Source organism: Schistocerca americana, chromosome 3 (genome assembly GCF_021461395.2).
Source record: "Schistocerca americana isolate TAMUIC-IGC-003095 chromosome 3, iqSchAmer2.1, whole genome shotgun sequence".
In the NCBI taxonomy this organism is placed as follows: domain Eukaryota; kingdom Metazoa; phylum Arthropoda; class Insecta; order Orthoptera; family Acrididae; genus Schistocerca; species Schistocerca americana.
In genome coordinates this window covers 240,431,840-240,455,668 of record NC_060121.1, presented here as the reverse complement: position 1 = coordinate 240,455,668, position 23,829 = coordinate 240,431,840, and the positions used below count along the sequence as shown (strand labels likewise).

General features: G+C 43.8%; 1 pseudogene; it reads right to left on the bottom strand.

Annotated features, from left to right (window-relative positions):
• Positions 1-4,059: 4,059 nt before the first annotated feature.
• Positions 4,060-4,176, bottom strand: LOC124607615 (annotated as a pseudogene).
• Positions 4,177-23,829: the final 19,653 nt, after the last annotated feature.

The following is a 23,829-nucleotide window of genomic DNA, read 5'->3' as shown; positions in this document are numbered from 1 at the left end:
TTCTGGATGTCCTTGTCAATCGTAGAACAGATGGATCTTTGGGGCACTCCGTCTACCGGAAGCCCACACACACAGATCTGTATTTGCAGGCGACAAGCTGCCACCACCCTGCACAAACCATGGGTTTGCTGCGTACTTTTGTGCACCGGGCACATGTGGTATCTGATAAGGACAGCCTTCCTAAAGAATCAGAACATCTGCAATCCGTCTTCAGGGAGAATGGATATTCTACACGCCAAATCCACACAGCTGTAACAAAGAAGAAATGTAAAGAGAAACAAGAAGAAGAAGACAAAGAAGTGGTCAGGTCCAGGGCGTTTCTTCCATATTTGGGTAACCTCTCCTCTAAAATAGGAAGGATTTTAAAGAAGCATTGTGTTAAAGTGATCTTCCGACCACCTACGAAAATATCGGCTTTGCTTGGCTCTGTGAAGGACGATTTGGGTCTGAGGAAGGCGGGTATTTATAAGATCCCCTGTAAATGTGGCAAATCCTACATTGGCCAAACTACTTGCACAGTACGGGAAAGATGCGTGGAGCACGAGCGCCACACACGTCTACTACAGCCCAACAAATCAGCCATAGCAGAACACACTATTTCGACGGGACACTCCATGGATTATTGTGGAACAAAAATTTTAGCAACAACTAGATCTTTTTGGGAATCCATTATCAAGGAGTTCGTGGAGATACGATTGGCAGAAGATCTTATTAATCAAGATGGCGGCTTTCAGATGGATAAAGCATGGGATCCTGTAATTCCTTTAATCGCTTCACAGAGACATGGGTCTGCATCTAGTGCGACGGCTGACGGAAATTGATTTTATACTTTCGACTACCGCGCCTCAGCTGCGCGAAGGCGCTTTACGACAGATAGCGCAAATGTAGGTACACCACTACGCATGCGCGGCCCGCTTCTGCTGCAGAGCGCGCCAAATTACGAGGGCCGTTCAGAAAGTAACCTCCGGTTAATTTAAAAAAATACACCAAGTTAAATAAAAATATTTTAATATATACATCTTACAACTACATCTTTGCACTATTTTTCTACATAGTCTGCATAGCGATTGAGGCACTTATCGTATCTCTTCACAAGCTTTGAAATTCCTTCTGCATAAAAATCACCCGCTTGTGCCTGGAGCCAGCCTGTGACCGCATCTTTGAGCTCTTCGTCGTCATCAAACCGCTGTGACCCGAGCCATTTCCTCGAATGCATGAAGAGGTGATAATCACTTGGCGCCAGGTCTGGGCTGTAAGGTGGATGATTGATAACGTCCCACTTGAAGGACTCAAGAAGGGCCGTTGTTCTGCGAGCAGAGTGAGGACGGGCGTTATCGTGCAAAAAAACGATACCGGAAGTCAGGATACCACGGCGTTTGTTCTGTATAGCCCGTCGTAACTTTTTTATTGTTTCACAGTACACGTCTTGATTAATGGTCGTACCATGTTCCATGAATTCAACCAACAACACCCCTTTGGCATCCCAAAACACCGTTGCCATCAGTTTTCTGGCAGAAAAATCTTGCGAGGCTTTTCTTGGTTTGGTAGGCGAATTTGAATGTGCCCACATCTTTGATTGTTCTTTTGTCTCAGGGTTCACGTACTTAATCCAGGTTTCGTCACCGGTCACGATTCTGTTTAACAATGGTTCTCCTTCGTCCTCATAACGTGACAGAAAGTCTAATGCAGAGGCCATTCTTTGAGTTTTGTGGTGGTCGGTAAGAATTTTGGGCACCCATCGTGCACAGAACTTACGGTAACCCAATCTTGCTGTCACTATCTCGTACAAGAGAGTCTTAGAAATCTATGGAAAACCAGTAGACAACTCCGACATTGAGAAACGTCGATTTTCACGAACTTTTGGATCAACTGTCTGAACGAGTTCGTCAGTCACCAATGATGGTCTACCACTCCTCTCTTCATCATGAACGTTTTCTCGTCCACTTTTAAATAAACGTACCCATTCACGGACAACTCCTTCACTCATAACTTTTGGTCCGTACACGGCACAAAGCTCACGATGAATAGCTGCTGCAGAATATCCTTTGGCTGTAAAAAACCTTATGACAGCACGCACTTCACATTTGGCGGGGTTTTCTATTGCAGCACACATTTCAAACTGCCACAAAAACTAAACTAGCGCAGGTACGACGTTCACTCGACCACGGCTTGATGCCGACTGACCTGTTGAGTGCGTGAACGCACAGATGGCGTCGCTACTCCCCCCACAACCCGCACTGTGACCAATCGGAGGTTACTTTCTGAACCGCCCTCGTAGATAGGGGGCACGGTATTAGCCTTCTCCACTGCGCAGGCGCCGCCGCGCCAATTTTCGGTATATATAGAACGACGCGCACTAGTGATCTTCAGTCTCGTACTCACCTGAAGATGGCTGCATGTTTGTTAGCCGAAATATCGTGCCTAGATGTCAACGTGATCCGGCTGCAAGCCCGAAATATGATGGACCAGCACAGTCCATGTTTTTAACGAATTTCAAAGGACTCCAGACTGTGGAGGAAGTCTTTACTGTGAAGCGATTTTACAATGTCTGTGGATACTTCTGGATAATGAGACCAATTTTTCTTCCTCTTGACGACAGCCTCTTGAGTGATTACGGTCAAGTCGTCTGAGAGGGAGACTATTTTACCAATGAATTGTTTTCGCCAAGAGGATGTCATCATCATTAAGCCACACAGTACAACTGCATGTGAACGGAAAATATAACAGTTTTAGATCCTTTAATCAAGTGGGTAGCTTAGAGAATTTATAAAATGAAATAAATATTATTAAGTAGATATAGTGGGAATTAGTGAAGTGTATTGCCAGGAAGAATACGATTTCTGGTCAGGTGAGCACAGGGTTATCAACACAAAATCAAACAGAGGTTGCAGGAGTGGTTCTAATAACGCATATGAGAATAGGAATGCTGGTGAGATACTGTGAACAGCGAGGTCATAGGTAAGACAAATACAGACTCAACACCCACCACAGTAGAACAAATCTATATGCCTAGTAGCTCCGCAGATGTTGGATAAATTAAACTAATGTAAGATGAGATAAAATAAATTATTTATGTCGTAAAGGGGGACCAAATGTAATTGTGGTGGGGATTGGAATACGATAGCAGGAAAAGAAGGACAAGGAAAAATAATAGGTGGACATGGACTCGAAGAAACAAATGACGAGGGAAGCTGCCTGATAGAGTAATGCACAAAAAATTTTTTTAACACTGCTAACACTTTGATTAAGAATCATGTAAGAAGGTTGTTTAAGTGTAATAGACTTGGAGACACTCGAAGGTTTTAAATTGGTTATAGAATGGTAAGACAGAAATTGCTAAACCATATTTTAAACTGTAGGATGTTTCCAGGGACAGATGTCGACTCTGATCGTAATATATTGGTTATGAACAGCAGATTAAAACTGAGGAAATAGCAAAAGTAGGAAAGTAAGGATATGAGACATGGATAAGCTCAAAGAGCCAAAGGTTGTTAGAGCTTCAAAGGGAACATTAAGCAACGATTGATTGAAACAGACGAATGAGTATCTCTGAGATATATAATAGTAAAGGCAGCGTAGGACCAACTAGGCAAAAAGACAATAGCCAATAGAAATCCTTGGATAAGAAACAAGATATCGAATTTAAATAAAGGCAGGAGAAAATATGATAAACAGCAATTGAAGCAGGCGAAATGGACCACACACATCCAAAAATTATATTGACAGGAAGTGCGTAATGGTGAAGCAGGAATTGTTAGAAGAGAAATTGAAAGCTGTAGAAACACGCGTGACTATGATAAATACAAATGTCGGCTACAGGAAAATTAAACAAACCTTTGGAGAAAAGAGAAGTAAAAGCACTCCGTCTTCAGGCCACAAGTGGCCCATCGGGACCATCCGACCGCCGTATCATCCTCAGTTGAAGATGCAGATAGGATGGCTGTGTGGTCAGCACATTGCTCTCCCAGTCGTTATGATGGTTTTCTTTGACCGGAGCCGCTACTATTCGGTCGAGTAGCTCCTCAATTGGCATCACGAGGCTGAGTGCACCCCGAAAAATGGCAACAGCACATGGCGGCTGGATGGTCACCCATCCAAGTGCCGACCACGCCCAACAGCGCTTAACTTCGGTGATCTCACTGGAACCGGTGTATCCACTGCGGCAAGGCCGTTGCCTAGATAAGAGAAGTAACAGTATCAATATTAAGAGCTCAGTTGGCAAGTCAGTAAAAAGGTGCAAGGAATGTATAGAAGGGTTATACAAAGGAAGTGAAGACAATATTATACGAATGGAAGAGGGAATGGATGAAAATGAAATCTTGGATGACTTACTTTGAGAAGAATTTGACAGAGCACTAAAAGACCTGAGCTGAAACACGGTACCTGCAACAGACGACATTTCCTCAGAATTATTAAGGTCATTGGGAGAACATCCCACCATGTGTACAAGGCGTACAAGATAGGTTAAATACTTTAAGACTGCAACAATAGTTCCAATTCTAAAGAAGATAGGTACTGAGAGGTATCATTATTATCGAATTATCAGCTTAATAAGTGACGGCTGCAAAATACTGACATGAAGTATTTATAGAAGCGTGGGAAAATTTGTAGAAGTTGAGCTCAGAGGAGGTCAGTTTGGGTTCAGAAGAAGCATAGGAGCACGCGAGGCAGTACTGATCCTATGACTTACCTTAGAAGCTAGACTGATGAGAGGGAAGCCTACGTTAACAGTACGAGGTGAATTCAAGTTCTAAGGCCTCCGATTTATTTTCTCCAGACTGGAAAGAGATAGAAACATGCGCATTGTTTTAAAATGAGGCAGCGTTCATTGTCAATACGTCCCACAGATGGCAGCACCGTATGGCAGATGGAATTTTACCACCAGCGGCGAGAATGAGAACTGTTTTAAATACTTAAAATGGCGACGTTTTCCTTACTTGAACAGCGTGCAATCACTCGTTTTCTGAATTTGCGTGGTGTGAAACCAATTGAAATTCATCGACAGTTGAAAGAGACATGTGGTGATGGAGTTATGGATGTGTCGAAAGTGCGTTCGTGGGTGCGACAGTTTAATGAAGGCAGAACATCGTGTGACAACAAACCGAAACAACCTCGGGCTCGCGCAAGCCAGTCTGACGACATGATCGAGAAAGTGGAGAGAATTGTTTTGGGGGATCGCCGAATGACTGTTGAACAGATCGCCTACAGAGTTGGCATTTCTGTGGGTTCTGTGCACACAATCCTGCATGACGACCTGAAAATGCGAAAAGTGTCATCCAGGTGGATGCCACGAATGCTGATGGACGACCACACGGCTGCCCGTGTGGCATGTTGCCAAGCAATGTTGACGCGCAACGACAGCATGAATGGTACTTTCGTTTCGTCGGTTGTGACAATGGATGAGACGTGGATGCCATTTTTCAATCCAGAAACAAAGCGCCAGTCAGCTCAGTGGAAGCACACAGATTCACCGCCACCAAGAAAATTTCGGGTAACCACCAGTGCTGAAAAAATGATGGTGTCCATGTTCTGGGACAGCGAGGACGTAATCCTTACCCATTGCGTTCCAAATGGCACTACGGTAACAGGTGCATCCTACGAAAATGTTTTGAAGAACAAATTCCTTCCTGCACTGCAACAAAAACGTCCGGGAAGGGCTGCGCGTGTGCTGTTTTACCAAGACAACGCACCCGCACATCGAGCTAACGTTACGCAACAGTTTCTTCGTGATAACAACTTTGAAGTGATTCCTCATGCTCCCTACTCACCTGACCTTGCTCCTAGTGACTTTTGGCTTTTTCCAACAATGAAAGACACTCCGTGGCCGCACATTCACCAGCCGTGCTGCTATTGCCTCAGCGATTTTCCAGTGGCCAAAACAGACTCCTAAAGAAGCCTTCGCCGCTGCCATGGAATCATGGCGTCAGCGTTGTGAAAAATGTGGACGTCTGCAGGGCGATTACGTCGAGAAGTAACGCCAGTTTCATCGATTTCGGGTGAGTAGTTAATTAAAAAATCGGAGGCCTTAGAACTTGAATGCACCTCGTATTTGTAGGTTTAGAGATAGATTTTGCCACTGTTGATTGGAATGCAGTCCTTGAAATTCTGAGGATAGCAGGGAGAAAACACGAGGAGCAAAGGCTTAGCTGCAACTCGTACAAAAACCAAACTGCAGTTACAAGTCAGACATCAACGGGAAGAAGTAGTTGGGATGGGAGTGAGACACAGGGCTGGGTTGGGTTGTTTGAGGGAGGAGTCCAGACAGCGAGGTCATCGGTCTCATCGGATTAGGGAAGGACGGGGGAGGAAGTCGGCCGTGCCCTTTCAGAGGAACCATCCCAGCATTTACCTGGACCGATTTAGGGAATCACGGAAAACCTAAATCAGGATGGCCGGACTCGGGATTGAACCGTCGTCCTCCCGAATGCGAGTCCAGTGTGCTAGCCACTACGCCACCTCGCTCGGTGTGAGACACAGCTGTAGCCTATCCCCGCTGTTATTCAGTCTGTACTTTGAGTAAGATGTGAAGGAAATCAAGGAGAAATTTGATTGGTGTGAGACACAGCTGTAGCCTATCTCCGCTGTTATCCAGTCTGTACTTTGAGTAAGCTGTGAAGGAAATCAAGGAGAAATTTGACTGGCGAATTAAAGTTCACGAAGAAGAAATAAAAACTTTGAGGTTTGTCGATGACAATGTAATTCTGTCAAAGACGGCAAAGGAATAATGAGTTGGTGAAATAAGTAGTTTTAAAGAGATATTAGAATATGAACATCTATAAAAGTGATAAACGATAATGTAATGCAGTCGAGTTCAATCAGGTGCTGTTGAGGGAATTCAGTTAGGAAGTGAGACACTAATAGACGAATTTTGCTATCTGGGCAGCAGAACAAGCGATGATGGCCGAAGCAGAGAGTAGGCACGAGTAAAGTGCAGGCTGGCAATAGCAATAAAACCGTTCCAGGAATAGAGAAATTTGGTAATGTTGTATATAAATGTGTTATGACGTTTTTTTCTGAAGGTATTTGTCTGGAGTGTAACCTTGTACAGTCTTAGACATAAAAACTGACCGCCGGACGGCCGCCACTGAGACTAAGTCCGAGGTGGCCAATAAAACTGACCGCCCCTGACAACTCTAAGTCCGGCCATCTGCACAATCTGGCAACACTGTAATATGCGGAAGTGTCAAAAGGAAGTGTTGTCTACTTCCGAGACGTTAGCGGGTTGGGTGAGCCCGTGGTCTAGTGGAAGCTGGCACGGTAGCTCAGCGTGTTCGGTCAGAGAGCCGGTTGGCCTCTGTAATAAAAAAACTGAGCGGAACGATCAACAAACGAACTTGAACGGATGTCATTGTGACGTCCGCAACGACCAAACACAACGATCAAAGACGAAAAAAAAAAAAAAAAAGAGTGGAAAGCGTCGTGCATTCTAAGGTTCTGGTTGCCTGTTCGCGTCCATTTCAGCCCTCATCTAAAGTTATGAGTCTGATTGAACATCCAACATAATTCGCTTCACATTCTACCCACCAGCAATAAGAAGAACTTCCACAAACAATTCCGCAGGCCAGCTCATGGCTGCGACGTGATCAGAACAGCTTACGCTCGACCGTTTCCTCGCGCTGCAGCGGCTACCGGCCACCGGCCAGACGCCACCCGCCGCCAGAAATCCGGCGCCGCCCAGGTGAACGCGGCGCGACGCTGTCAGTGTATGTATCAACTGTCATTTTCGAATTTGAAGCTCTAGTTATCATCTTGCAGTTAAGCATTGGATTTTGCATTCCTGAAAATCATGAACTACGGTTAAGCATTGTAAAATTGAGTCGCATGTGGAAAAAGGTGTGACATCTGCAACACAATATATACTTCTGATATAACAGAGGGGTGAATGCAGAGGAGACAGATAGAAAAATTTGAACTGTGTGTGGAGCGAGTGCTTTTGGAAAAAATACGTCAGAAAAAGATAATCTTGTTTCAACAAAGACCGTTCTAGCATGAATGGTTTCCCACATTAAGGAAGTCTCGACTACTGATATATGTGATGGATTACCACTTAACCATCATGCAACATTTTCATTCAACAGGGAAAGGTCAGAAGTCTGGTGTAGGAGTACTGCTTGCTCTAATTCGAAACAACAAAAATCAACGGAGTGACTATTATTGAACGTCATCAGGTCGCTCATTGAGCATTCCTATACAGTACTGTTACTGGTAACGAGTTATGATGCATTTACGTTAACTTCCTACGAAGAAATGAAAGGCTGAGCCCACCAAAAGACATAAACTCGAGCAAAGGGTAGTGTGAACATAACAGTTTACATCTGATGGCTCCAAAAATGTGTTTTGGGCAACGAATTCTGCTCCAAGGGATGTGTGCATCACAGCAGGAATTTCTTGCCAACAATTGAGACACCTTTCGGTCGCAGTGTAAGAAAATCGACCGACAAAACTACATCACCTGTGCCACTGCATGATAACGCACTTCGTTGACTGTGGTCGTGCGGTAGCGTTCTCGCTTCCCAAGCCCGGGTTCCCGGGTTCGATTCCCGGCGGGGTCAGGGATTTTCTCTGCCTCGTGATGACTGGGTGTTGTGTGATGTCCTTAGGTTAGTTAGGTTTAAGTAGTTCTAAGTTCTAGGGGACTGATGACCATAGATGTTAAGTCCCATAGTGCTCAGAGCCATTTGAACTCTGTTGACTTGAGAAACAAAACTATCCTGGAGATTGATAGGAAAGTCGTCTCTCAGGCACTTGTATTGATAGGGAAGTCCTCTCTCAAGCTCTTGTCCCACTCGTCATATACTCGTGGAATTTTACGTTTCCCGCTCTTGATCGATCAACCGTCAAGTCAATTCATTTCTAGACGAAAATACTCTTCAAACCACACTGGTTTAATGACATCGTTAGAAGCAGTAGGTTTCTACGGGCGTGGAATTTGTAAACTACTTTAGCATTGTCAGATTGTTTTAGATATCGTGCAAGAAAATTCTGCTGCTGATTAATTTCTCTTTGATGATTACTGTTGCGTTCAGCGGTGACCGAGCGGTTCTAAGCGCTTCAGTCCGGAACTGCGCGACTGCTACGGTCGAAGGTTCGAATCCTGCCTCGGGCATGGATGTGTGTGATGTCCTTAGGTTTAAGTAGTTCTAAGTCTAGGCGACTGATGACCTCAGATGTTAAGTCCCATAGTGCTCAGAGCCATTTGTTGCGTTCTGTAAACTAATGGAAAACGCAACTAAAATATTCACTGTACTAACACAAATTAAACTCAGTTTACTGCAGAAACATCACGACGGCAGTCTATCATAATGAAGCATTAAGTATCTGTAAGACGATTGCGCCTATTTTAACACTAATTAGTAGGATATTACCGACTTTCGATTTCGAAAGGTCTCTATTTACTACATTTCCTGTATCATTCGCAAGTATTATGAAAATGTGGAAGTTCATAGGCAAAATTACATATTCACAACAACAAAAAATATGTCGGCAGAAAACAAAAGTGGCATTATGAATTTGGCAGTACCATAAGGTTTTCTCTCTGACACTATAAGAGGTACTAAAAGTAGCAAGACGAATTTTGCTCCAGCGTTGTCTTACGATTCCCTTATTGAATTTGTATCTGCCTGCTTGTAGCTCTGCTACAAAAGAATTAAAAATCTGGCTTCCAGCGAGTCTCGAAAGGCGAACGAAAGCAGCTTGCACCTGGTAGCCAAGCATGTTTTTTCCTAAAGTGGGTAGACATCATTTTGAGGTCGAATTGTTGGCAAATGCCAGTCACACATGTGCCGTTGGTGTAAGTGTTTCGGTGTGTTGAATTTGTACCAATGATTTTTCTATAGGTTTTTTCTGTCCCAAATAGTGAGATGAAGTCGCCCATTAGTATTTTCACGTCTCAAGATGTGTATTGCTCATAGTTTTTTCGAGTGTGTTACAGAATTTTTCGACATTTTCGGTGTTTTTCTTATTTTCGATGTTGGTGGGGGCATGTGCATTGATGAGCGTATATTTTTTATTGGGGCTCTGATTGAGCATAGGCATAAGTCGATTGTTGATGGGTGTGATTTCTTTGACAGGGCTGATAATAGATCTGTGTTCGAGAAATGCCATGCCGAAGATTGGTGCGCATTTCGCTACCTTTTGTTGTGTTTTCTCTTGAAGATGCAATGGTTCCCGTAATGCAAGGTTTCATTGTCAGTTAGTCGTGGTTCTGGAAGAGCAAGCATGAGAATTTTTTGTCGGTCGCTTTCAATGTATCGATGTTTAGTTTGCAAATGCATGTTTTCTGCTTGTAGGGAAATGTACCAGAGATCTCCGATATTCTCTGCCGTGCTAGCCTGGACTCCCCAGAATCCGAAAATCCAGCTGCCGCCTTTCGACGGGCGGATTGTCTACCACCTGGGATAAAGTTGACTATGCTTGCACAGTTCATGTTTGTTTCTGTTTCATTGGTATGGCCTGGGTGATACCAGGACCAGACAGGACCAGAGGGTGCTGGAGCCTTTGGAAGAAAATATTTTCAGCCGAGCTCATTGAGCTAACAGACGGTGACCAGGGTACCGGTGATTTTCACTCAGACGTGTCTGGATTTTGTGTTCATCGGATTGAGTAGCCGTTCAGAATTGTGTTAGTATTTGGTTCACCCCAAATATTTGATTTCCTCGCTACCACCCATATGTGGGAGGCTCTCCCCTGTGCGCCACACTGGATTATTATTATTATTATTATTATCATTATGTCATCAGCAAGTCCGATAAGGTGTATCTTCGCACCACTCAAGTAGATGTGTATTGTTCGATTCAATATTTCCATCACATAAATGAGGGTTATAATTACATATTTCTCTCTTTTTCTTAGACAGTTGCTAGATGTTACTCCATCAAAGGAATTATGTGCCCAACATTGTTGCAATACAGACGTTCAAATTATCCGATTTCTGTAATTTCATTTCGATACCAGGTCGTCGCAGCTCTTTAGCATACAAGTCCATTTACTTTCAGTCTCCTCCTTACAATTCTTGCAATGCAAGGTAATTGAAAACTCTCATCCACTCGACGCCAACTGAGGAATTGATTGCAGCATGTGTTGTTCAACACACAGTAGTTGTCACCCTCACTGGAATCAATGTTTGTGTGTGTGTGTGTGTTTTCCAATCTGAATCAATACTATTAACATTAGAGAGACAACCAACAATAAATATTGCATCAAATATGACTGTAAAATATTTTAATGCGATGGTAAGTCACAAACTGAATTTATACCCAACCCACGTCCTGCATATTACGTTAAGTAAGTAAGATGGTTCAAATGGCTCTGAGCACTATGGGACTCAACTGCTGTGGTCATAAGTCCCCTAGAACTTAGAACTACTTAAACCTAACTAACCTAAGGACATCACACACATCCATGCCCGAGGCAGGATTCGAACCTGCGACCGTAGTGGTCGTGCGGTTCCAGACTGTAGCGCCTTTAACCGCTCGGCCACTCCGGCCGGCTAAGTAAGATGTATTAACTCCATAATATCGTTAGGAGAGAGAGTGCGCTCTTGTTGTCGCGGCTCGTAAGTGCAGCGACTAGCAGTGCCCAATGTCGCCGCGATTTGTTTATGTTGGCTGAGCGTGGACACTGCAGCAGACACTTCGCTATAAACAGAAAGAAATCACCTTGGCTCTGACTGCAGTGAGCGGACATCACTACCTCAATGTTCTTATAGTAACAAACGTGAGACTACTCACAAGTACCATGGAGGAATTGCAACGGGTATCATGTGAATAGTCATCAGAATATTTACCGGTGATGAAATGCCATTCTATTTCAGTCCCAAAAATATGGGAACTTTCTCACAAAGTAATGTGAGATGATGCCAAAATTTATCTAAGACGCAAAAATTAACAGCAGAGCTTCCATGCACGCAGTAGTAGCACATAAGAAAATATTATGTCTTGGAAGCGTATATTTCATTTCCTCTTCTCATATCAACGCCCTTGTTTTAGTATGATGTGAGAAAATAAACACGAAAAACTAACGTTCCTGAGAAGCATAAAAGTCATTTCCTCATCTCATATCATAGCTTTTGTTTTAATGGTTCAAATGGCTCTGAGCACTATGCGACTTAACTTCTAAGGTCATCAGTCGCCTAGAACTTAGAAGTAATTAAACCTAACTAACCTAAGGACACACACATCCATGCCCGAGGCAGGATTCGAGCCTGTGACCGTAGCGGTCGCTAGGTTCCAGACTGTAGCGCCTAGAACCGCACGGGCACTCCGGCCGGCTTTTTTTTAGTATGAAGTAAAAAATAAACAGTTTAGGGTTCTGAAGCATAATGTGACACCAGATTCTTATCGTAGGCGCTATCGGAAAAGCAAAACGCAGGGAGCTGTCTATTCTTTTGTCCAACAGTATGTTTTCTTTCATGCATTACTACGGCTAGGAGATTCTTATTTAAGGACTTGTGGGCATCAAGTTCTTCAGCAGAATAAGCCTTATGTTATTGTGCTAATTACAGTATGGGAAAAATGCAACAAAGACTAGTTCCCCAACAGCAGTGAGGATATTTGCACATGTCTGTATTCAGCAGTGACTGCCAACTGCCACAACACTTCCCAGAATCCATGCGGCAGGCAACACAACTGTGAGCGCACTTCAGATTTCAATCAGTAAGACGTCAGGAGATGGACGGAAACGTCAAATTAACGTCGCTTTCCGAGTTGTATTCAATCCAGAATGACATGTTATTAGGGTAGTTGAGCGTTCTAGCAATTACACTTTGATAATTTCCATATGAGTATTCAGATAGCCAAAAGAACCCATTGTTGTGAAACCATCGGGAACTGCATTAATATCAAACTGCAAGAAGTTGCGACAATTCGTCGACTCTTCTCTTCGCTGGGTGACCTATTTCTGTTATTTAGGATTCTCTCCGTCCTAGGCGTAATGCAAATGGAACTTCACATTCATGAGGCGCTTGCCGCTCATCTTGACGAACGTCAGCAATTTGTAATCACTGCGAGTTACAACTTTGTGTTGATAATGGTACAGGTCGTCAGTAGTTGTGGTGGTGGTGTTGTCAAACTGCTTACAGTGACGTTACTAGTGGCGCACATAATTTAGCGCTGACTACCTACTTAAGTAAAGATAGTGTGGTGGCGCCGTCGCTTCTGTTTATTTGACATCAGCTTGAGTAATCCGATTGTCAGAGGCGGTCAGTTTTATTGGCCGCCTCTGTGGCGGCCGGCCGGCGGTCACTTTTTATGTTTAAGACTGTACGAAAGCGAAGCGTGGACGATGAACAATGCAGACGAGAAGATAATAGAAGCTTTTGAAGTGTGTTGTTTTATAAGTATGTTGAAGATTAGATGCATAGCTCGGATAACTAACGAGGAGGTACTGAATCTAATTGGAGAGAAAAGAAATTTATGCAACAACTTGATGGAAAGAAGGGGCTGGTTGAGTGGACACATCCAGGTAACAAATGAATCGTCAATTTCATAATGGGGAAAAGAGTGGAGCCGGGGGGGGGGGGGAATTGTTGTATATGGCGACCAAGATTGCCAACGTTATACAGGTTCAAGTTAATTTAGTTTGCAAATGTAATGCAGACACTAAGAGAGTTGCACGTGATAGAACACGTGTAGATCTAAATGAAAAAATCAGTCTTCAGACTGAAGACCACTACAACAACAACAGTTCGGTAGTGCAGCAGGAATATTTGTTTTCATTTGACTGACCATTATATAATTCAAAATGCATAGTACAAGTTGTTAAATCAGTATAAAGAGGGTGTGCAGATAAAACCTCCCTGATTTCCAAATACAATTAAAACATACTATGACATATACACTATGTGATCAAAAGTATCCGGACACCTGGCTGAAAATGACATACACGTTCGTGACGCCCTCCATCGGTAATGCTGGAATTCAATATGGTGTTGTCCCACCCTTAGCCTTGCTGACAGCTTCCACTATCGCAGGCATACGTTCAATCAGGTACTGGAACGTTTCTTGAGGAATGGCAGCCCATTCTTCACGGAGTGCTGCACTGAAGAGAGGTATCGATGTCGGACGGTGAGGCCTGGCACCAAGTCGGCGTTCCAAAACATCTCGAAGGTGTTCTATAAGATTCAGGTCAGGAATCTATGCAGGCCAGTCCATTAAAGGGATGTTATTGTCGTGTAAGCACTCCACCACAGGCCGTGCATTATGAACAGGTGCTCGATCGTGTTGAAAGATACAATCGCCATCCCTGAATTGCTCTTCAACAGTGAGAAGCAAGAAGGTGCTTAAAACATCAATGTAGGCCTGCGCTGTAATAGTGCCACGCAAAACAAAAAGCGGTTCAAGCCTCCTCCATGAAAAACACGACCACACCGTAACACCAATGCCTCCGAATTTTACTGTTGGCACTACGCACGCTGGCAGATGACGTTCACCGGGCATTCGCCATACCCACACCCCGCCATCGGATAGCCACATTGTGTACCGGTGATTCATCACTCCACACAGTGGACCTAGGGATGTAGGGATGTTTAGGGGAGTGGACATCTCGCGTACAGACGTATGGCCCAAGTGACACCCAATTACGTGACCACATTCGAAGTCCGTGAGCTCCGCGGAGCGCCCCGTTCTGCTCTCTCACGATGTCTTAAGACAACTGAGGTCGCTGATGTGGAGTAACTGGCATTAGGTGGAAGCTCAATGCACCAAATATGAAAAATGTATTTTTTTAGGGGTGTCCGGATACTTTTGATCACATAGTGTAGATACTTGCAGTTTACTACCTCATGTAAAGTAATCCAAGAAGTTCCGTGCAAATAACCCTACCCAACGAAAGTTTTTTTTAATGTTAGCTTCACTTCGTGAGTCAAATCCTAATAATTGTGTGTTTAGAAAAACGAATACGACAAAAAAATTTGTCAACTCTAGTTTCTGTGACGTACAATAGGTCGAATTTTCTATTTTAACGGATTAAGAAACAGCGACACATTTCAATTACATATGCCAACAACACTGAAAATCCATTTGACATTATCTTTTAATGACAGTTACATTTTAAGAGTTCTAAATTGGGAGAAGAATACCTGACAATTGGTTGGATCTGAAGATAATTGTGTGGTGCCTTTATGACATCGCTGTCTTTTGGCTTGCCTCTTGTGACTGAATTTCCTACATACTGACCAGCAGTATTCAACATGCATTCCATCTTTCCAGCGGCCCTGATACGTTCGATTACAGAAGTACCCTAATGAAATCTCTCTCAGTGTTCATCAGTGACAACTCCACAACTATGTTTATCATGTTTACGTCAAAATCAGACTCATGGTTTGTGGAAGACTTGTTGGATACTTCTTCTTCCACACTGTCTTCATTTTCTACTTCAAGTTCATAATTTTAGGGGCGGAGGGAGAACTGGTAATCCACCTGAATGAGGAATATGTTAGATCGAAGATTAGGGTACTGGACTATTCCTCTTTCTTTCAGTGACAGCCCTCCCTTCAGAGGTGGAGTCAAGCAGATACAGCTGTTATCCGTATGTTTTGTAGGCTATCGATAAAATAAATGCATAACAAAAGCCATAGATTGCTTTATTTTTATCTTTCAGCCGTTTTCTTGTTATAACTGAACAAGAGTTGCAACACATATGCGGAGTCCATGATTTATCCTGTTCCTCACGCTTCATAGCTAAGTGATATTACTAGGCAGTGTTCACAAGAGGCGTCAGATGGCGGTTCTGTAACGAAGATGCCAATTCACTACATAAGTAACAAAAATTATTCATTGAATTTACACATTTATGTGGCATTTTGATGTTAACAAATTTTACACTTCAAAAGCGCACAAAAACAGAGTTTTGCACTAATTACAGCACAAACAATATTAGACTCATAGCCATAGCAATAATAATAATGTTTATAACCTATGTTATGTTTTGCCATTTAACACGTGTGAGAACTCCAAAATCAAAATATTTCTTAACTAAAAATGTAGATTGGGAGAAAATGACAGGTCATCGTGTCTACAAAGCAAGAGCTAATCAGTCACTTTTATCGTGATTTTTGAATCCAGCAGGAGGAAATGAGCGAGGATCAGCTTTTTTTGAGGGCGAAAGATTTTCATTGTTGGACAGTGTAATTAATACAGTTCTATCTGAACACCTTTCGTAACCAATATGTTAACCCACGTGTGCACAAGCATGTCTGGGATGATGGAAGCTTTTGCATCCACAATTTTTCTGCAGATGTAGCTGTGGTTACATACTGGCGATGCATATACAATGCCGGCCGTAGTGACCGAGCGGTTCTAGGTGCTTCAGTCTAGAATCGCGCGGCCGCTACGGTCGCAGATTCGAATCCTGCCTCGGGCATGTATGTGTGTGCTGTCCTTAGGTTAGTTAGGTTTAAGTAGTTCTGAGTACTAGGGGACTGATGACCTCAGATGTTAAGTCCCACAGTGCTCAGAGCCATTTGAACCATTTGCATATACAATGTCTTCTGCGTAACCGCACAAGAAGAAATCCAGAGCGGTTATGTCCGGAGATCGTGGTGGTCACTTGGTCGATCACGGCCTGTGGAAATGTTCGCTCCAGGAGGTCACTAATATGTCAACTGCGGTACAGTGGTCCACCATCCTACTGGAAGATCCCATTCGGCTGAAGAGGAAGAAGCTCAGGGACAGCAAATTCCTCAAACATATCCAGGTAAACAGCTGAAGTTATTGTGTGTTCGGTGAAAAAAATGGCCCAACAATTCTATCTTTCATCAGTGCACACAACACATTCATCTTGTCGCTGTCTATGACAAGTTCCCGAAAACCGTGGGTGTTTTCGGGTGTTTTCCGAACCCTAGATTCGAATTAGTCCCGATTAACCCTTCCACGTGTGTGGAAGGTTGTTACGCCAGACAAAAAAGCATTTCCTATATAGTTGGGTGTTTACCCGATCCGGTCCAGCATCCCAGTAGCAAATTCGTGGCTAAGCTGCAACTCGTTTCTCTTCAGTGCTTGCACAATTTGAACTTTGTAAAAGTGCCAGCGGAGTCATTTAGCAGCACCGTGTGAACTGTTGAGCGAGAGATGTTTAATTCTCGAGACGCTCGGCGAACTGACTTTTTGGGCTGCTTTGGAAGATCTCTCCGATCTCCCGTGCCATTTCATCATATGTATGTTTTCTGCCAGAGCTTGACCGTCTGTTTACACTCCCACTTTGTAGGAACTTGTCACACTAAATCTTAATCTTCTTAACGTCTGGGGGCTCCCTCTGAAATTAACGTCGGAAATTTCTTTGGACAGCAGTAAGTGATTTCGTTTCCGTATACTTTACCACGCATTTGACCTGCTCTAGAGGAGTAGCGATTTCTGGTAATTACTTAGCGTCTGAAACAAAACAAAAGGAATCCTTAAAAATAGAGAACAAAACTTTTTGAGTTGTTTTACGTGATGCCTCGAAAAGCAGGTATCTATGTTTCATAGTTTTTTTTAATTGCATTTGGAAATCAGGGAGGTTTCACGTGGACTCCCTACACATTTCTGTACGAAATACGTCGTCCAATAAACCTGTGTTTATCTTTCGCTGTGAGGAGGCGTTTTCAGTCTTGGAATTATCTGTCACTGATTAAGCCATGAGCAAAAATCAGTGCTTTATGTACCCTGATTTTTATATGTAGAATAGTGTGTTTCATTATTTGTCGTGTTCCGGTTTGCACCAGGAATCACATTCCGGATGGCCAATTAAATAAAATAGGTTGATAACTACACTGCTGGCCATTAAAATTGCTACACCACGAAGATGACGTGCTACAGACGCGAAATTTAGCCGACAGCAAGAAGATGATGTGATATGCAAATGATTAGCTTTTCAGAGCATTCACACAAGATTGGTGCCGGTGGCGACACTTACAACGTGCTGACATGAGGAACGTTTCCAACCGATTTCTCATACACAAACAGCAGTTGACCGGCGTTGCTTGGTGAAACGTTGTTGTGATATCTCGTGTAAGGAGGAGAAATGCGTACCATCACTTTTCCGACTTTGATAAAGGTCGGATTCTAGCCTATCGCGATTGCGGTTTATCGTATCACGACATTGCTGCTCGCGTTGGTCGAGATCCAATGACTGTTAGCAGAATATGGAATCGGTGGGTTCAGGAGGGTGTTACGGAACGCCGTGCTCGATCCCAACGGCCTCGTATCACTAGCAGTCGAGATGACAGGCATCTTATCCGCATGGCTGTAACGGATCGTGCAGCCACGTCTCGATCCCTGAGTCAACACATGGGGACGTTTGCAAGACAACATCCATCTGCACGAACATTTCGACGGCGTTTGCAGCAGCACGGACTCAGCTTGGAGACCATGGCTGCGGTTACCCTTGACGCTGTATCAGAGACAGGAGCGCCTGCGATGGTGTACTCAACGACGAACCTGGGTGCACGAATGGCAAAACGTCATTTTTTTCGCATGAATCCAGGTTCTGTTTACAGCATCATGATGGTCGCATCCGTGTTTGGAGACACCGGGGTGAACGCACGTTGGAAGCGTGTATTCGTCGTCGCCATACTGGCGTATCACTCGGCCTGATGGTACGGGGTGCCATTGGTTACACGTCTCGATCACCTCTTGTTCGCATTGACGGCACTTTGAACAGTGGATGTTACAATTCAGATGTGTTACGACCCATGAATCTGCCCTTCATTCGATCTCTGCGAAACCCTACATTTCAGCAGGGTAATGCACGACCGCATATTGCAGGTCCTGTAAGGGCCTTTCTGGATACAGAAAATGTTCGACTGTTGCCCTGGCCGGCACATTGTCCTAATCTCTCACCAATTGAAAACGTCTGGTCAACGGTGGCCGAGTAACTGGCTCGTCGCAATACGCCAGTCACTACTCTTGATGAACTGTGGTATCGTGTTGAAGCTGTATGGGCAGCTGTACCTGTACATGCCATCCACGCTCTCTTTGACTCAATGCCCAGGCGTATCAAGGCCGTTATTACGGCCAGAGATGGTTGTTCGGGGTACTGATTTCTCAGGATTTATGCACCCAAATTGCGTGAAAATGTAATCACGTGTCAGTTCTAGTATAATATATTTGTCCAATGAATACCCGTTTATCGTCTGTATTTCTTCTTGGTGTAGCAGTTTTAATGGCCAATAGTGTAGTAACGTGACTGTCACGATAATGAAATGCGTGTTATTGCGATCATGAGCAGGTGGGAGGAGCATCTGGTGTTTGATCTGGGTGCAGGAGCGTGCGGCGCCTGCAGTATTTCTTGACGTCCGTCCAGGTGCTGCGCTGTTGAATGACCTCTGGCTGCTCGGAGGTGACCTTGACCGCGGTCTTCCGTAGGACACAGCACACATCCCCTCCCTGCCGCGCCGCGTGTACCGGTTCAGACCAACCCGAGCGAAGAGATTTTTTTCCCGGAAAATAAGTGAGGACTTTGCATCTCTGGGAACTGCCAAGTGCCGATGCGACCTCGACCATTTCTCCATTTCCGCAATCCATCCGCCTGTCACAGGCAAAATACGAAGAATAATTCCCTCCTTCGTCGAAACTCCTGTGACAGTTGTCCGAGGAAATCAGGCTACGGCTTAGGAGACTAGCTGCAGAAACTAATGGAGAAGTCCAATATTTGTAAATAATTTTTTTTAAAATAAATAACTGGTTCTCAGTCAACAGATTATCACTCACTTGCGATAAAACACTATGGATGGTAAGAAGACCACACATAGTGTAAGACACGGTACTGTTGTTGCATAACCGTCGAGCTGGAATTTGAAGTGAAAGAAAATTTTCGCTGAATCAGGCTTCGAAGTGCAGGCCCTAAATTGGCAGACTATTTTCCAACAGTTCTTTTCAAAAGTAAGTCAGGTATTCTTTTCAACAAGGACGAAAATGCTTCGTTGTAAGTTTTTACATCTTGACTTTTTATTTCCGACAGATACAATTATTGTTGCCTTTCATGGAATTTCAATGTACTACTTGTGAGTATGTGGGTTTTATTTTGGCAAGTTGCTCATTGGATTGATCTAACAAGTACCCTTTGGCTGCAAGAACCAATTTCCACCTCACACTGCTACAGAAGTCAGACAGACGCTCCTAATGTACCAACAAGAACTGCTTGACAAACATTCAGCAACAAATGCAATTCTGTTCCGTGCAACGCTTGAACGCATCATTAGAAGTAATGCAGAGGGTAAATCAATAAATGAAACGTAGTATTGACAAGAAACTGAACTGGAAGTCACATTTTACTGATCTTCTTAATCGTCTAACATCTAAAACTTCCCGTTACGAATGATATCAGATTCTGCAGACGAAACTGTCAAATATTGATTAATTTTTCTTATTTACATTTACCAATGTCTTGGTACGTCAAATCTTGTTGTCATTTATTACTGAGGAAGAAAAGCATTTCTTTCAAAGAAACGCGTAATAATGATAAAATGTGGTGTTCTTCATGACACTCCAAGACAGCTCTTTAAACAGTTGGGCTAATGACAACGGACTTAATAATGAATTTGCCGTCAACTGTCAACCAGAGTTCGAAAATAACGGTAAATTTATGTATTATGTCATCAAAAGTGTCGGGATATCCCTATGTAGTGCGGAATTGACCAGAGCTCAGTGACTTCGAACGTGAGCTAGTCATTGAATATCATCTGAGTAATAAATTCGTCAGGGATACTTCAAACCTTCTAAACCTGCCCAAGGGCCATGTTGAGTGTTGGTGATGTGACTGTGAAGTGGGAACGCGGAGGAACAACTACTGCTAAACCGAGACCAGGCGGGTCAGTGAAGTAGGGGATACAACCCGTCGGCTTTGACCAATGCCGTCGGAATTAGCCAGAGAGCATTTATTACACAGATGGAAGAGCTGACAACACTGTTCAGAAACAAAGGAATACGAGAGACGAAAAATATAGTTGATATATATCAAGGCAAGTAGTATTTTCACGTTAAGGATATCGCGTGTTTGTATCGTATTATTTCTGTGGAAAATGAAGGGGAAAAATGCATGGAAGTGTTGGTAGCATAGAATACCTCACGTCACATATATATGGGTTGTATCACGAACCTCATTCGAACTGTATTGGTTAACTGCAGTACGGGATACAAGTTTAGCGTACGTCGACTTCTTCGATTTCGTTACCATTAATATGTTGTTCATTTGAACTATATAGGTCAACTGAAGCACGGGTACAAATTTTACATGTGTTTTTTCTTTAGGCTCCGCTACCACTAATAGTCTGTTCTTACGTAGATAGTAAGATTTTTCGAACCACGTCCCTCGCCTAATGGATCGCCACAACCGATCTTTGCCGCAGCGCCATACGAATAAGTCATGAGTACGGCGACGAGATACACTTGTGAGGCGCATAAGTTCGCCACACTCACGACATCGAACATACGCGGCAACGAGACCACGCATTTGTAAAAAAACAAATCGTGGCCACCATGTCTACGCCCATAGCCTCTCTCAAATCATCCAGGTTCGTCGGAACGATAAATCCATACCTACAAACGAAAATGAGATACTAAAAATTGTCCTAAAATAAGAAACTAATGGCCAAATTACCTCAATATCATTAAGAATGAAATTAAGTACCGAAAGAATTGCAAACAACCAATTATTTAAATAAATGCACACGAAGAATATTTTGAGCAGTGTGTTGCGATCACTTTTAAAATCACATTCAATTATTTTAATGTACAATCTATCTATGAGTAATGTATGACGTCATTGGTGAAAGCCGACGGGTTGTATCTCCTGCTTCACTAGACCCGACCAGACAGACATGAAAACAGCAGAAGGAATCACTGGTGAGTTTCAAAGCGCTACCATCAGTCCAATTAAACTTCCTGGCAGATTAAAACTGTGTGCCGGACCGAGACTCGAACTCGTGACCTTTGACTTTCGCAGGCAAGTGCTCTACCAACTGAGCTACCCAAGCACGACTCACGCCCCGTCCTCACAGCTTTACTTTTGCCAGTACCTGGTCTCCTACTTTCCAAACTTTACAGAAGCTCTCTTGCGAACCTTGCACAACTAGAACTCCTGAAAGAAAGGATATTGCGGAGACATGGCTTAGCCACAGCCTGGGGGATGTTTCCAGAATGAGATTTTCACTCTGCAGCGGAGTGTGCGCTGATATGAAACTTCCTGGCAGATTAAAACTGTGTGCCGGACCGAGACTCGAACTCGGGACCTTTGCGTTTCGCGGGCAAGTGCTCTACCAATTAGCGCAGTGACTGTGCGTAGGGAGTTAAAAATAATGGAGTACGACGGTCGAGCAGCTCCTCATAAGCCACACATTTCTAAAATCAATACTAAGCGATGCATTATGTAGTGTATACAGTGACGCCAAGGGACAGTGGATGATTGGAAACGAGCGATTTGGAGTGATGAACAACGCTGTACCCTGTGGCAATCCGATGGAAGGGTTTAGGTTTGGCGAATGCATTGAGAACGTTAACATGCCATCGTGTGTAGTGCCAACCGTGAAGCACGGAAAAGGTGGTGACACGGTTTGAGGGTATTTTTCGTAACCAGGATGTTGTTAAAAACCGCTAAATATGGGAAGAAGTGAACACATTTTCCAGCATCGTTTGCTGCGTACAAGAGGAACAGTTCGGAGACGATGACTGTATCAGCGTGATATTGCACCTGTCATTTAGCAGCATCAGTGAGGCAATGGTTTGTAGACATTAACATTCCTGAAATGGACTGGTCTGCCCCGAGACCTACCTGAACCCAGTGGAATACCTTTGTGATGATTTAGAACGTCAAAGTCCCTCCAGCCCTAAGCGCTCAAAATCACCATTTCTGGTTTTGGCTTTTGAGAAGGAATGGGTGCCATTCGTCCGCAGACATTCAGACGCGTCGTTGAAAGTGTCCCAGCAGAGTCGAAGCCGTCACAGTAGGTGTCCGGATACTTTTAATTATTTTGTTTATTGCTTTATTTACGCTGACGAGATAGGGATAGGAGCCCCTCTCTCACGTCTAACCAGGCGATTAGGTAATGTATGTCTTCACAGTTTCGTCTACTCCAATGAACAGTTTCTTCATGTGTAATGGTATGGTGAGTGATCACTGGAAATGATCATTGATTGAAGTGGTGCTGTAGGCGAAACACTGGCCGTCCATTCGGGAGACCGGGATTCTAATTCCCGTCTAACTAAGTAGATACAGGTTGTAGTATATTTATTATTCCTTGCTACTGTAGTGTTATCTTGTAGCTGTGAGAAAGGAGGACAGGCGTTCCAAGGCGCGGAAGCAGAGACGATGCTGAGGGCAGACGATACAAGGAGATATATTGTTACATGAAGTAAACCGTAAAGGGAGAACCTTACGAAAATGCAGACGCCCCCAGACGCGGTCCCAGGGCGTTAGTTACTCTTCAAGGATTTAACATGTAACTTCATGTGTCGTGAAGACGCTGTGGTAGGTTGTCACCGTAGAACTTTGTAACCAACAGGCACGTACTAGTGTATAAAGCCAGCTTGATACCAGCCCTTAGAACAGCAATGTCAGTAGACTCACAAGGGTTAGAAAGAGAGCGAAAACGCCAAAAACTGTTGACCTAGCAGCCCCTACTCAGGGGAGCCCGAGAGGCGGGGCTAAATGACGTATAAGAATAATGTTGCAAGCCTTATTTGGCAGAGGAGTTAGGTTTAGCTTTCAGCTGAACAATGTTGATACAAAATAGGGTCTTAGTTTGTGCAACTGCATTAACATCCCCGCCTTAGGAGCAGTAGAGGGGACTAACTAAACCATGATTGGCAGGCGCCTGCAAGAGACCTACGGGATTGGCTGGGTGGCCTTAAGTGGGAA